Genomic DNA, 12,355 nt, shown 5'->3' on the forward strand with positions numbered 1-12,355 from the left:
TCACATCTCAGAAAAAAAAAGAATCTGAAAGTCCCTCAAAGCTACTAAACTTAGCAGAGCTATTAGATATTGTAACTAAAATTATTCAGGGCAACAGAATGAGCATTAGTTTTCTAATATCATTAGGAAGAGAACCATTTGCCACATTTTGATGCCTATTGGAATTAGTGCTAGTACGTACGTGTAAGTGCAACTTAATGGAACATGGCTTTAAAATGCTATTATACTGTCTTTTTCAGAGCAAGTGGAAGATGAATTCTGATGAAGCAAAGCAAAATATTCAACTCTGAAAATAACACAGGTACCTCTCCAAGGAGTTTTGAAGTTGCATGAAGTTAAAAACAAGTGGTGTATGGCCAGATCCACATATATAGTATATAGTTTTTCTTAACAAAACTCCTTTTTATTAAGGAACCCATTTAGACCTGAATTGTCAAAGTAGTATGGGTTTTCATCTGTGGCCAGTTTGTATCTATAATGCCTTTGTATACATAAGGCATTGTTACTATTTGCTCAGTACAGCATTTATGTGAAGTTATTTCAAAGTGATGCACTCTAGACATTGCAGAAATAATTGCTGCAACCCCACTGACCTGGAAGTCCAAAACCTGCAGATTTCTAACATGGAAGTCCTCCCCATCGCCCCTGGAGCAGGGAAGCCATTTAGCAGAAATTTATCAGCCTGCATAGTCTGACAGGTGAACAAGATTCCTGCTGAGAAATTTCCATGAATAGATGCATTCTTCCATCAATTATATTTATTATTTATCATTTGAAACCAGTTTTCTGAAGAAACTTCCCAGACAGCTCTTTTAAATGAGAAAAAGAATGGAGTTTCTTTAATTTGCTTGCTTCTAGCTGTGCCTTAAATTAATGTTTCATTTACTACTTTTCATACAGCATAGGGATTGGTTAAGTTCTTTCCATTTATTAGCTGTTCAGGTTGTTTTATTTAAGAAACAAGGTTCAGAAACACTTGAACAAAATTACTTCACCATCTATATACTGCAGCAATTATCTGTGGTATACTAAATCAGGACTCCTTGTTGATAGTGGGAAAATTATGCTTTATTTTACCTTATCTAAAGATGACTGCTTTCGCCAAAGCAGACATGAGTTTAAGGTACAGTCACTGTAATGAAAGCATTTCAGAGATAAAAATAAATGATTGGATCTAAAGTAACAGATGCTTGCTGATTTCTGGGATTAAGGAGGTTTACACGTGTATTTCTGTGATGGATTAACCATGGCTAAGGGCCAAACTTCTACCCAGCCAGTTGCTTACTCCCCCTTCTCAGAGGGACAGTGGGAGAAAATAGGAAGAAAAACAACAAGACACCTTCTGTTTTGAGTTAAAGACAGGGGGATTACCAGTTACTGTCATGGGCAAAACAGACAACTTGGTGAAAATTAATTTATTGCCAAATTAAATAGATTTGGGTAGTGAGAAACAAAGATAAACATTAAGACAGTCCCTTTTCCCATGCTTATCTTAACAGCTTCACCACCAACTTCTCTGCCTTGTCCCAGAGGGGCACAGGGGAGGATGGAGGTGCCTGGAGGTCAGTGCATTGCAGTTTTCTCTCTGCTGCTCCTTGTCTCACTTTTCCTCTGGTCTGGTGTGAGTTCATCACAAGCTGCAGTTCCTGATAGGAAAATCTGCTCCCATGTGGGCTATCCCATGGGCTTCAGGGAATATCTACTTCATTGCTGTGGAGAACCTCCTCCTCCTTCCCTGACCTTGATGTTTCCTCTGCTGTTTCTGAAACTTTTTGTTCCTTCCTCCTCAGCCTCTACAGCCCTTTTTGCTCTTTCTGAAATATGCTTTCACAGAAGCACCACAAAGAACTTTACTGATGGCCACAGCTTTGGCCAGTGGTGGATCTGTTGCTGAGCCAGCTGGAAATGGCTGCTTCCAGCATAGGTGAGCCCCTGACCTCTTCCCACAGAGGACACCCCTGCAGCTTCCCCAGCTACCACATGTTTACACCAAATACAGTTTCTTATTCTTTTCCTTCTTTTAATGCTAAATTACCAGTAATCATAACTGTATATCAGATTCAATAAATCTTTAATCTAAATGTGGTATATGGCGTGGCCGGCACTCTTTAATGCTGAAACAATGAAGGTAGACATTTGGAACTGATATCGAGAGGCTTCCCATTTTCCCTGTCTCCGTTGATAAAGATTTTGTATGATACTTCTTTTGAAAATTTGGACCCAACAACCAGCTGTGGTCAGTTCCCAGTCCTACCGGATCATTCCCTTAGCTAATGTTACAGGTTTAAAACCAACTGGTTTGCCATTATGTCAGTGGTCCCTTTCCATCCCACAGACTCAAATGTGTACTTCTGTGAGGAATTTAGGGAGTTATACTTAGGGGCGCATAGAGAAAAAGGCACAGCTGTAGCTCTCACTATCTTTTAGAATGATAACAGCTAAAGAACAGCAGAGTAAGGCCTGCTTCTCCTAGGCCTGGTCAACTGTTCTCTGTTCCCCCAGTCCACCTTGCTGATGGATATGAACCATGTACTGCTTTTGCACATGTGCTGGGGAGTTACATACTAATAAAATTCCCAGCTAACTACAGATTACAGGCAAATGCTGTGGCCTTTCTGGGCACAGATAAGCTGTTTGGTGTGCCGTTGCAGTGGTGAGGCCTACCAGGCCACCTGCTTTAGCCACCCAGGCATCATTCTGTACTAATTAACATCCTCCTTGTCCCACTTAGCACAGAGTAGTTGAAAAAGAATTTCAGGACAGGTAGATGTTGATTAACTAAATCTAGACTTTCTAACTGGACTAAATTAACTATCTTTTCAGTAAAGAATTTAGATACTGCAAATCTTCTCTTTCTTTCAGTCACTTTCAAAAAAAAAAAAAAGCCAAAACCAGAACTGCCAGTAAGGTATGAACTATAAACACTACAGGGTAGTAATTTTGAGAGATAGTATGACACTTGGACTACTGTAGTTAAAGTGGGTAAATGAAACACAATAGCTTTAGCTTTCAACATAATTAACAGCTGTTTATAGTAGATGGACTATGAGATAATGGATACTGAAAGCTGCAGCCTGCTATTACTGCCCATGTTCAGAATGGAAAGTTTTGTGGAAAAGGTGCAAATTTATCAAAAAGTTGTTGCTGAACATAAGATTGTGCCTGAATTTCAACTAGTATAAACTTTTACAGCTCTACTGAAATCAGCATTGTCTAGGAAAAAAAAAAAAAAAAAAAAAAAAAAAAGTTTGACTGATTATTTCTAACTAGCTGGAGCTTTTCTACACTGGAAATTCTCAGAAATGGTCTGCACTAATGGCATTCTCATTAAATCATGTAATTTAATGATATTAACAATAACAGAGGTGTTAGTAATTGGGGTAAATGAACAAACATTCTCACTGGCATCCAAAACTAAATGATTCCCTCTTCTCTTAAAAACTGCAATTTGTAATGCTTTTTTTTTTTTTTTTTTTTTTTTTTTTTTTTTTTTTTTTTTTAATCAAATTCATCTCTGTTAATAAGATCTATAATTATTAAGCAGGAAGACATAACGAGATTGGTTGATTATAATGTGAGGAGCATAGACAAGTACTTCTAATTCCCCAAAGGATGAAACTCTGATGATGGCACTAGCATGCTTAGGGCTGCTAGACTGCTATTTTTAAACATCTTTATTTTAAATGAATTGTGTTTAAGGAAGATTAAATTAGTAGTTTGGAATGCTCAGCAGCTTTTTATTGTAGCTGCTGTTTGCTTTCTTTTTGGTATTAATTTACTTCCTATCATCATTCTAAAAGATAGTAAGACCTATGATTGTGCCTTTTTCTCTGTGGGCTGCTGAGTATATTAATACGAAAAAGATAGCAAACTCTGAAAGAAGTATCACAATCAAGTAACGGATAATCTGTGTGAAATATCCATGGAACAGCTCTGCTTCTACAACTACAATCTGTGGATCCAGTTCTGTAAATCTAAATGTTTAATAATACAGCTATTTAGATTTGTTTCAATATGATGGTTTATTTGGATGAGAAACGCCTTGTTTTTTCACCAGATCTCCTGATCTGGTGGATGTACTGGAGCAAATTTTTCAATTCTGTTTTTGTTTCTCTATGTGCAAAATTGAGATAATGATACAGGTCTTCAGTCTCTCTTAGTTAGGATTTCCAGAATGGTTCACAGATGCTTTGAGTTGAGGTTTGGGATAAATAGCAACATCTTGTTTTTTGGAAGTTGTCCTCAGTTCTGAACCGAAGTCTAGCTGAGGAGAAGCTGCCAAACAGCTTCTGTCACCCAGCTCCTCAAGGTAGATACCCCTTCCAAATTCTCTTCCTGCCCATCTCCTTAGCAACATGCCGTCATTCAAATGCAAATGTAGTATCTATAGCTTATCTGATGGTTGCTCTCTTTCCTATTCTAAGCACTTCCTAATTTATTCTCTTTTCCTCCTTATTGCTATGTGGAGGTCTTTGCATTTTAATGTTAAAAAAAAAAAAAAAAAAGTTGTCTGTGGTATTTTAAAGGGCTGATTAGTATGATGATGAACTTAAACAGATGGCTGTACTTTGTGTAGTGGAAGATGCCAGCTACAGAGCATGTGTAACTCCACAATCAATGGACTTCTAAATGAGCAGAATTTTTAAAGAATGTCAACCACAGGTCAGGTAGACGTTAGTGAGATCAACCCCCCCCCCCCACCCCAGGAAAGGTTGTGTCTTGGGCAGACAGATCAAAGAGAACAGGAACATAGTGTACTTTCCATGTTTCATGTGTCAATACTTGCTAAAGCTAAAGGAGCCTCAATGAGAGAAAACTCTAGAATTGGTGGTAAAGAAAAGAGAAATTCCTGGGACATCAGCTCACTTTGTTCTATAGGCATAGTAAAGTGCTCTTTCTCTTCCAAGTGTGTTATCGATAGGACTATTAGATCCTGTGGGCTTAATAGGTAGATATGGAAGGATGAGTTAGTGTGGGACTTGTGAGATGGTTCAGAACAGGGCCACTGTGCCAGACCTTGTTCAAAGGCAGTGTAGTAGACTTTTTAGCAGATTATCTCACACTCTAAACAGGAAACAAAAATAAAGGATGAGAAGGACATAGTACACTTGACAGGCCAAGGTGTGGCTGCAGATGGCATAGCATTTTTGCAGTACAGAGGGGATTTTTCATTTAGTCTTTCAGATTGAATAATCCCAGGAGGAGTCTAAGAAAGAAGATGAGAGAGTGAAGAGAGAGAACAGGATTAGGAGTTGGGGAAAACAAGATAAAGTGTGTGAATTAAGGATAGTACAAAGAAGGGATTTAGTTCAAACCATTCAGCAACATACAGGAATAACAGTATCCAGAGCAAAAACTCTAGTGAAGAACATGACTTTTGCAATTCCCTACTGCAGTACCTCCTGAGGGTGTTTCCTGTTCACATCTGCCAACTGAGCTGGAGTTTGTACAGCTAAATTTGAGAGAGGATAAAAGCAGAGAAGAGAACCTGGCTGTGATCCAGGGCATAAGTATAAATACATCCACAAAACAAAATAAAAGGAAAGGCTCAGTCACATAAACAACTAGAGGAATCAGAAGGAAGATACCTTAAAACGTACTTCCTGTTTAGGAAAAGATTAGTAAAGAGGCATAAGGAGTTAACGAGCTTTTTTATAGTGATTTTTTATTAGTGCCATGTGGAGGCAAAGGCTGCAGTATGATTGCGTCTCTGATTACACACTTGAAAATTCACAGAGGTAGAATAGAAAGTAGGTGCAGACAAAATAAACACTCTTAAACTTGGAGAAGATGTGCAAAAGAGCTTCACGTGGGGATTGAAAGGGCACCTAAATGCATATCTACTTTTTCTATGTAGGAGACATCCCTCCCAAAACCATGAATAATGACAGGTACAGGAACATTTCAAAATTTTGGCCAACATATTTAGAACGTAACCTTCATAGGGAGTTTGCCAACTTGAAATTTAGGCTTTGCAGAAACACGTACAGGTTTGGCTTCTAACACTTCTCCTCAAGTCTCACTGTGAACAGTGACCTTTAGACTCATATTTTCCACATCATATATTTTTCTCCCCCTGCTATGTTGGAGTCACAGAAAGAGAGTAAAGTGACCAAGGGAGAACTGAAAACATGACCATACTCTTAGCACTCCAAATTTCATAAAATAAAATGTCCTAGAAAAATCCAAACACTTTGAAGAATAAGTAATTTTAACCATGTGAACATTCCCTTTTAGAAAGTTCAATGGGTACAGTTTTATGCTTATTTTGCCCACCCCCCTCCCCCCCCTTTTTTTAAACTATATTTTTAATATAGACTTTATTCTCACACAATTTAAAAACCAATTTGCTCATTAACCTGAGGTACTTCAAATATCTGTGGAGACCTGGATACCATCCACTTGTTTAATCTAGTCTACAAATGTTTTTCTCTGCCCTAGAGTGGTTGTAAAGCAGTTTTAAAAACCTGTTGTAGACTGGACGCTACTTCTAACATCAATTAAAAAAATAAATTAAAAGATCTACAATGACTGTGATTTAATATGTTTTAAAGTTATAGCTGAATGTATTTTAACCTGCCAGAGTGCGATTCAAGATTCTCTCCCAGTCCTCTCTCACAGATTTGTTTTGATAAAAAGTTCAGGGAGTCAATGTCATCAAAATACTTCGTTGGTTGTGGTGTTTCACTGGATGTGTCAACTAAAATGCAGAATCCCGAACTGTGTCTCTCAGGGCAATGAGAGAACTGAACTGAGCTGAAAATAATTCCTCGGATATTTCAGCCCTGTGAAGTAGAAGGATTAGAAATATGATGCCCTGCTGAATTCTGTTACAAAGAGATTAGAAGTAAGATATCCTGCTGAACTCTATCAGAAAGAGGCTGTGGCAGTATCAATCAGGAAGAAAAGCTTTAAGTGCTAAAACAGTGAAACACCTACCCTGCACAGCACAATGTGAGGCAGAGATACATGACCTGGCTCTGAGCAAGCTGCTGTGTTCCCTCAGAGATAGGAATACTCTGGTGCGCATTGACCCAAATGGAGCTGGACATTAACATGGCTGTACGCTGTCTACTTTCACCACTAAAATGCTTATTTCTTGCCACTGTAACATTACATTGCATACACACAAATCCTAAGGAGAGTAGTTTTTCTGTACTCCAGTTTCTCCTGGGAGAAGCAGTAAAATAATGTGTAGTCAGGTTGATTTTACTTCTAGTGTTTGCAAAGTCAATGTTGATATTTCAATTGACCAGCTAATCTGGGTTTAAGAAAGTGAGTATAGATCTTTTTTGGGGGGGAAGAATCAGTCCTTTTCTCATTCTAGCTAAAACATGTAAACTAAAGTTTCTCAGAGGGAATAGTCAGAGATACAAAGTTATTCTGCCCTTTGCAAAGTTCAGATATTTTTTTTTGTGGGTTGCACGCTGAAGAAATGACCTTTGACTGGCTTCACACCAACATGGCTATTTGTGGCCATGTGCCACAATGCAGTATTGTAGCTATCACTGGATGCATCAAAGGAGTTGATTTTGCTGTTGCAAGATGTTAGAGGTTTCTTCCTTTTCACTACCTCTTCCTCCCTGCCCTCAGTCTACAATAAAGTCTTTTCTTCAGTTATCATGACCTGTTTTTAATTCATTTCTGTCTAGAGAATCTGGGGTTCCTCACTAGAGGCAGTTGTTAAACATGATATTGAAGCCAACACAAAAGCTCCTGTGTGTCTTTGAAGCTGCAAAATGTTCAGCATACATGGTTAAGGGAAGTTATAGCACACCTTTTAAAAAGCAGTAGATAAGAAGAAGCTTGTCCACAGTAGAACCAGTTGGACTAATTTGGCACTTACAAGTCTCCTGGTTTTACAGTTTAAATCTCTATTTCTAGAGACTTCTAGCAACTGGTAGCGCTGGGGAAAGTATGATAAAAGTTTTTTGAAGAAAATACAGCATCATAGAAAAAACAAAAACAAAACCAAACCAACCAACCAAACAAACAAACAAAACAACCCACCAATCTCCTAAGAGGATTCTTTAGGCAAGAGAAATATTGTTGGAGAAAGCTCTTGAATGCACACAGCCGCCTGTATGGAATGCAGCTGCTGAATAGCAGCTACCTTAATTGAGCTAAATCATGTTTTGTTAATATCCTTATTACTATGGATAGAGTACTACATCCAAAGACTGAAAATGTTTACTGACAACTTGTTATTCTCCCTGTTACAAGAAAAACAGATTTCCTTTATAATAAGATACAAATCCTGCTTTCCATGGCTTTATTCCATCTTTTATTTTATTACATTTTGCAAAGTCATCCAGATTTTCTTATAGATTAAGATTCCATGTATTGTTTTCTGCATAATCTGATTCTACTCATCTGGCTTTGATTCTGTGTCACAATTTTCTGACAAAATATTGCATATCAAAGAGCATTCAGAAGTCAGGAGACTAAGACGTTTTGTAATCTCTTCATGTGTGGAAAACGTATTTGATGAAATCAAATAGAGCTACTTTTTGAAACATAAATTCTTTCTAGCCCAAGTAAAAGTTTCACCATCTGTTACTGCTTCATAAAATTCTCATAAAATATCCATGATAACAAATGACTTCATATACATAATGGACTTGTGATTTCTCTCCCTGAACTTGTCTTTTTGCGGCCTCTAAATGAATTACTCAGCTTGCTGCAAAGTAAAGTGGCAGTGCAATGTCAATTCAAAAAATCCCTGGTAGGTACACCTTGGTACACCTTTTTGTAAACATTATTATTCTTTAAAATGCAATACAGCTAGCACTACAATTTTTTTAAATGACATCCCCTCCGTAGGGGCTTATTAACTAATTATATATTAATATTAGCAGGATGATCAGGTTTCATGTGGTTTTCTAGCTTCCTGAAGATATTTTTGATTGATGTAATTGGGCTTTTAGTTATAGAACAGCATCTGATTCCCATCTCAGTTATGTCAGTGTAAATCCAGAGGAATGTAAATTGTTCAGTTTAGGCTCCGGCCTGGGAAAATGGTCCAAAAGGTAGAGGCCCCGCAACATCTGATTTCAGTTCAGAATATGTAAGAGCTTTTACTATGCTATCATTATTATTTTCATCATTGTTATTATTATGTGAAAGGTACTTATTATGGTTATGAACTAAAAGGCAAATGGGAAAGGAAATGGAGAAAAATGTCATTGTTTTTTAAGAGGTTAACACAATTGTATATTTCTTTTTCAGAGTCGTTCTTTTGGTATGTGTGCACAGAAGCAGTACTTTTATATAATTCCAATTTCCTTTTCCCTCACTGAAAACAGTAATTTCTAGAATCTGAGATCAACCTAGCAAGAACGCATATTTAACATGAAACAATAAATGGTGATAGAATAAAAGGGAATATCATGATCAGCAAGGTTGTTCTAGTGGCTTACTTCCTATATCAGTCTTTAGAGAATACCTATACAAGTATTTGTCCTACATGTGGATGCTGCTGCATTTTAATTCAGTTTAACATGCCAATTCAAATGCGCTTTAACAACACTTTAACAAGTACTGTATTTATAATACAGTTTGCTGTCTTTGAGGTTTCCCCTATGTATACTAATTTGATACATTGGCTGAAAGCTGCATTTATTTAAGAAACTAAAAAATGTCTGCAATCCACAATTTATTTTTGGAAAAGTACTTGTTTGATGATTTCAGAAAAAGCATTTCTCCTGCCTTCTTGCCAGAGGCGGGCAAAGTTTATGCAAATGACAATTTATGTGCTGGCTCTGAATTAATAACAGGGAGGTGGTCTCAATGCAGCACAAAATAACTGGAGGGCATTAGTAATACAGCAATCTACAAAAAAGAAAATGCCAGTTATTACAGTGTTCTTGCCTGAAGAACTTAAGTGCAATGAATGTTTTATGGATAGAATTATTCTCTATTCTGCCCATCATAATTGGAAAACATGAAAAAATCGCAACAATCCAACAATTACATATTAGTACAATAATCTCTTTTTTACTTTGGGTTCTAGAAAGCACCTGGTGTATAATCAACTCTAGATATGTCTGTCTCAGGAAGTCCATCTGAGTCATTGAAAAATGGAGCAAAAGCAAACTGCTCATAGAGGGATTTTATCAAAGTACCTGGTAGGCAGCTTTCTTTAAGTTTGGTCTTATGCTGTGAAGGAAGACTTCTATCTGGTTTCCCCACAACAGTGGAATTGCATTACTGACCCAGTTCTGATGTTTTATTATATCTCATTGACTGAAGCAGAATTTTACCTAAAGACTGTACAAGACCTTTGCTACTTAGTCAAATGTTAGATGTTAAAATGCAGATAGTTGAGCCACCAGAGTAACAGTGAGTAACTTAACTATGCTGAGATCCTTATTTTAAAGTCTACCTGATGTTTTGTTCTTTTTCCACAAAACCAGCATAAAGTAAACTTTCTCCACATACCCACTGCCATCTACAACATAGTCAATGCAAGAATTAATTAAGAATTAAAGTCGGCCAATAAGAGACATAATGCAAACACATGTTCAACAATTAGAAAATGAACTTTAAGTCAGGTACCTGCTTGCTGACAGGAATAGAGATAACTCATAAATGAATATAATTAATAAACTTTGTAGTATCACAGAGTATTACCACATTACTGTGATCAAATTTGACATAGTTGTAAGTCTCCTTGAAGGACATTAAGTATACAGTTTTACAAACTAAGTAGCACAAGACAATATCACTCCATTTCAGAGAGGATAACAACATTGAAGTGGACTGCTTTGATTGAAGTGGCATTATGCAATAGTTGTTTTAAAGTTTTGAAGAACTCAAGGACCAAGGTATATCACCCTGTGCAAGGACTGCTGCTTCATTATTTCCTCAGTGCAGCTTGCACACTTTGTTTGGTACATTCATTTTCTGGCCTTTCCAACAGCGTAATAGAACTACAAAACACTTTCACATTGGCTGGATTTAGGAGAGGAAACTCAAATCCTGTCTTTAGTTCTGAGGCAAAATTGAGATCATGCATAGAGGTTACAAGTTATTTGTAAATGCACAGGGATCTGTTCTGCAGAGGTGTAGGTTATGTGGTATTCGGGCCACACAGAGTTCTTTTCCAACTTCATTAACCATTATTACATGTTGGCATTGCAAGTTCTTAAAATGAGTGTAACTCTTCTGCTGATAGGTGTTGAAGAACAGTAGATCCTGCTAGCTGACTGGTCTTGTCATCAAGGGATTATTTATCTTAAAAATCAATTTATTTAATAACTTTATTATCCTTTGGAACACCTTTATATCAATACAGCACTAAAGAAGAAAAAATCCTTGCTTCCTAAACAATTCACTAAAAGGATTCTCTGGCCATCTAGTCCAGACTGAAGAATTACATGAATGTAATATTCTGCTTGCTTTGTCAATGCAATTAGTCTATACGAAGGTCATATTATGTAATATTTGTCTGTAGAGGATATTGACAAGAATACGATTCTAGTGGGGAAAAAATGGTGTGTCATGATAAAGCAACAGCTGTTGGTATAAAAATCTCAAAAACTGTATTCCTCAGAGTGCTAAACACAGCAGAAAGTATAATGGGCTTTGAATCATTCTGAATATTGTTTGTGGTCTCAGTCATATTGTCTGCTTAGCAGACAGAAAGTATGAATAACACTCTCACCAAATACTTTTAGTATATTATAAACATGAAACAAACAAAATATCTTGTGTAGATACTTCAATTTCCTAGCTAATAAACAATTCTAATTCTAGGTTTATTTTTATTTTGCTTTGTTTTTGTTAGCTATGTTTCATCGTTCATAACTAGCAGGGAGAAAAATAATTTGGTAAGCTAGATACTATCTTTTGCTGAACTTACATAGGAACCTAGTTAGCAAACACAATAACAGAACCCCGAGTGCAGATACTCATAGCTGTTTTGCACTTTCACATTGCCTTCTCATCAGAACAGGATAAGATGACATTAAACAAAATATTGAGGAATCTAAAAACTTTGCACATGATTGCAAAAACAAGTTGGCTTTCAAAAGTATGCATTTTTCTTGAGACAGCAACAGTACTTTTAACAGACAGCCCAGATAACTTGAAAAAAGAATCCAAACCAAACCAAAACTCTAAACAATCAAGCAAACAAAAACACTGTAATGCAAATAAAGCATGCAAAAAGCGATTAAAAAAATGTGTGAATTGTAGCTACTCATGTATCACTTCTTCTCCTTCCTAATGCTGTGATAGCCATGGTTTCCAGCTATATTTTAATGAAACTTAGTCCCTTGGAAATAATTCAGAGTAACATAAGCCTCTGTACTATAAAGATCTCTACACTGAATGGTACTAAACTGAACAACCC

The sequence above is a fragment of the Aythya fuligula genome, chromosome 2 (genome assembly GCF_009819795.1).
Source record: "Aythya fuligula isolate bAytFul2 chromosome 2, bAytFul2.pri, whole genome shotgun sequence".
NCBI lineage: Eukaryota > Metazoa > Chordata > Aves > Anseriformes > Anatidae > Aythya > Aythya fuligula.